The sequence below is a fragment of the Pungitius pungitius genome, chromosome 18 (genome assembly GCF_949316345.1).
Source record: "Pungitius pungitius chromosome 18, fPunPun2.1, whole genome shotgun sequence".
Taxonomy (NCBI): Eukaryota; Metazoa; Chordata; class Actinopteri; order Perciformes; family Gasterosteidae; genus Pungitius; species Pungitius pungitius.
The window spans coordinates 958103-961506 of record NC_084917.1 but is presented as its reverse complement, the minus strand read 5'-3'; the positions used below and the strand labels follow the sequence as shown (position 1 = coordinate 961506).

Genomic DNA, 3404 nt, shown 5'->3' with positions numbered 1-3404 from the left:
CTTTGACCACAGAGTTGAAGTTTGAAGGTACGTAGAAGTCCTCCATTTGTCTGAGTTTTCCCGCTTTACGCGCGTGCCAAATTAGTCTTCCCATTTCTCGCATTTTTTGTCTAATGTAGTCGTGTTTCGTCTTATCATGTCCGTGCTTAGCATATAAATGTTCGCCAAGTCTCAAAATACTTTTCTGGTCTCTAATGATGGTTGTAATATCATCTTGGTGCATTGAATTTACCAGCTCCCAAAGCTTTCTGTTGACATCATCAGGGACGGGCTGTGCATAGGCACAGAGCGATTGTATCCGACTTTTCCCTGGCTTTGTGGTTTTGCATTTTTGTGCTAGCTTGCACCTGGACATGTGCCTCCATAATGACTTTCTTTTAAGCAAAGCCTCACAGTTAATGCAGTGCATATATTCACTTGGTTTCTCCTGGTTCGTAGATTGCTGACTTGGGATCAGGGTTCCACTACCAGCTTTTAGGACTTCATTATTATGAACACGGTTTCCTTTGTTTCTGATAAGGTCAAAATGGAGTTTTCGTTCCTTTGATTTCAATGGAAAAGTGATTGCCTTTGCAACAGCTGGTTCATTGCTGTGCCTGCGTGTTAAGTGCCTAGCCATTTTATGGCAGTGCATGGGACAGTAGAGACAGTAATGGGTTTTACTGTAATCCCTGGCACCAGCTTTTCTTTTTTTCAGCTTCATTACTGTCACATTTGCAAGATTTTGGTCAACAGAGTTTTGACTTGAAAGGGTACTGGGCAATGTCTTACTGTATGTCTTCTGTGACTTCTTTGGTTTCATCAATGGAACCTTGCAGATTTCATCAGAAGATCCTTCTGAACTGCTTATATTGGTTGAGTCTTGAGGTGGGCTATATTCATCACCACTGCTTCCACTGCAGATCATTGAGGCTTCTGATTCATCTGACGGCTTGGGACTTGATCCAAGGTATTCTTGGGTGAGCTGGAATTTTAAATATAAAATATCATTATAGCTAAATCATAGCTAAATCAAACATTTTCATATTATCATTAAGATTCCCCTTAAAAACTGGGCAACCAAACCGGACATTCAAACCACTGTACAGGGTCAGTGCAAAGTTACAACAAGCACCACTGTCGGGGGAAGTTTTAGGACATTATTGATTATTTTCGATGCACTCGCAATTCTTGTTAGTAGATCAGTTAATTGTTGGTTTGTGTGCATACGTACAAATTACCCTAATCTTTTAGTTTTCATCATGGAAACTTACAAATATGCTGTCAGTTCTGGTCAGAGGTGGAACATCTGGGTTATCACCAAAACTAGGGGAAGGACCTTCAGGTGTTAGTATATCTGTGTTGCTCTCAGAATCCAGGCTTGTTTCCTATAAGGGAAAAAAAGAAAACAATATAAAGCACTGGCAGAAGTAGTTACCGTTACAAATGCAATCTCATTTTAGCTACACACACTTGTTTGAGGTTTAAGAATGACCCTCAGAATTTCTGTCATCATCTGTTTGCAAAGAAAATTTTCATTGAATGAAGTGATTCATCAAATTAAATGAGATAGTCCTATTTATTAAATGAATTCCTTTGAATGAAAATAACTTTTCTCAACAAAACAGATGCAGAGTGTTGTGGTGCTTTCTGTCAATGACAGAGAGAGACATGGAGGTAAATATGAGGAGCCGTTTAGGACTTAACTACTGAGACACTCTTACACTGTGCGTGAAAGCATTTCACTATACAACGCGAGAGCATCTCATGTTGTATAGTGAGATGCTCTGTAGTGTGCGTGAGAGTGTCTCAGTGATTAAGTCCTAGACGGTAGAGTTGAGCCGGATACTCGGCTGAAACGAGTATCCGGTACAGATGAAGCAGTTTTGCAGAGTACGAGTATTATACGAGTAATACGAGTCAATATCTGTGCTCGGATTGAATAAAAGTTCTCATTGGGTAGCTGTCTGTGTCTGCCTTCTGTGATTGGTTGGTAGTCACAGCGCCCCTCCCCTACACACATCCTGTTTATTGTGTTGCTGTGTCCCGCTCTGCTCACTCACACACAGAACTCCTCTCCCTCCCTCAGTCAGCAGGTTTGCGGGTCTTTCCCGATAAATTTAAAGGATTTAGTTTGTTTTTTTTTCTTTGTTGTTCTTAACTTGTAGAGTTCAGGTAAACGTGGGGCTTGTTTCTTTTCAGTTGGCTCTAACCAGTTTTTTTTACTTCACGCACTGACCCTCTCTCTCTTTCTCTCTCTCTGCCGGTCATCAGTTTTTTTTTTACCGTCTGCTGGCTCTCTTCACGCACTCAGTGTCTGACGTTGACTAGTTGTGTTAAATAACTGAATATTAATATTACAAATTAAGCCACACACACACTTCCCCTCTCTCTCTCATGATCATCAGTGATAAAGAATAATGAGTGATAAACATAAATGAACCAAAGAATCAGTACGTGTCAGTACAGTGCACTCTTTTTCAAGTTCATGTATGATTGGTCATATCACCTGTTAATTAAGCTCCCTGCGAAGAGTCAATTGCATAAAAAAGAGCATAACGGTTAAAGCCCAGCCCATTTCAAGACAACCCGACAACTTACGGGGTACGGGAACAAACGTGTTTGAGAATTGGAAGCCCGGTTGGGGTTATTCTGCACAAATTCAGCCGAACAACTTTGGCATTTATTTGTCAGATCACAGGTCAAGTAACAGCGCTCTGTTTGCAAAGGCAGGAGCAGTTCTGTCGGCCCACAGGTCAGAAGAACAACTGACTAACATCAGGAAGAACATTATGTTTTATCATTTTTGTTGGGGAAAAGGGAAAGATTTCTATTGGCTGGTGTTGAGGAGGAGCAGGTCCTCCCGCCGCAACACAAGATCCAATCACATCCAATGTGTGTCTTCTGACATTAATGTAACATGAGGAACAAAGCGTGAGCGCTGGATGGTGCTTGGTGTGTCTCTAACTCAACCTTATCAGATCAGTGTCTGCCTGGTTGGCACTTTCTGCTTTGCCCTCTGACCTTGCACTCCTCAACCAGGACAAGACAGTGACTCCCTAAATGAGCAGCAGGAAAGAGCTTTTGATTATCATGACACTTACCAAACACTTGGATGCCTCCAGTAGCCCAGATGAATGTTGTGATGAGGTCTCCCTCTCTGAGTTTGGGCTTTCTGAGGACTAAACACAAGATACAAACACACGTTACCATTTATCCAGAAAATGAGGTTCACAGAGAGCTAAAGAGGCAGATCTCTACACTCTAAACCAACGTGGCTTCACTCCCAGAGACGCATTAAATCAAATATATAGTTTACTATTAATGACAAAATAGTAACGCACAGTGACTTGGGCAAGTAACTTTAATCTGACTACTGGTTTGGATATACTAACACGTTAGATTACTCGTTACTGAAACAGGTG

The 3404-nt window shown here is 41.4% G+C and overlaps 1 long non-coding RNA gene across 1 annotated transcript; it reads right to left on the bottom strand.

The window, feature by feature from the left end:
* Window positions 1-779: 779 nt before the first annotated feature.
* Window positions 780-3129, bottom strand: LOC134107224 (uncharacterized). The gene is made up of 3 exons (XR_009942717.1): window positions 3084-3129; window positions 1254-1367; window positions 780-964 (listed from the first exon to the last, which is right to left on the bottom strand). It is a non-coding gene; the product is annotated as an uncharacterized LOC134107224 (long non-coding RNA).
* Window positions 3130-3404: the final 275 nt, after the last annotated feature.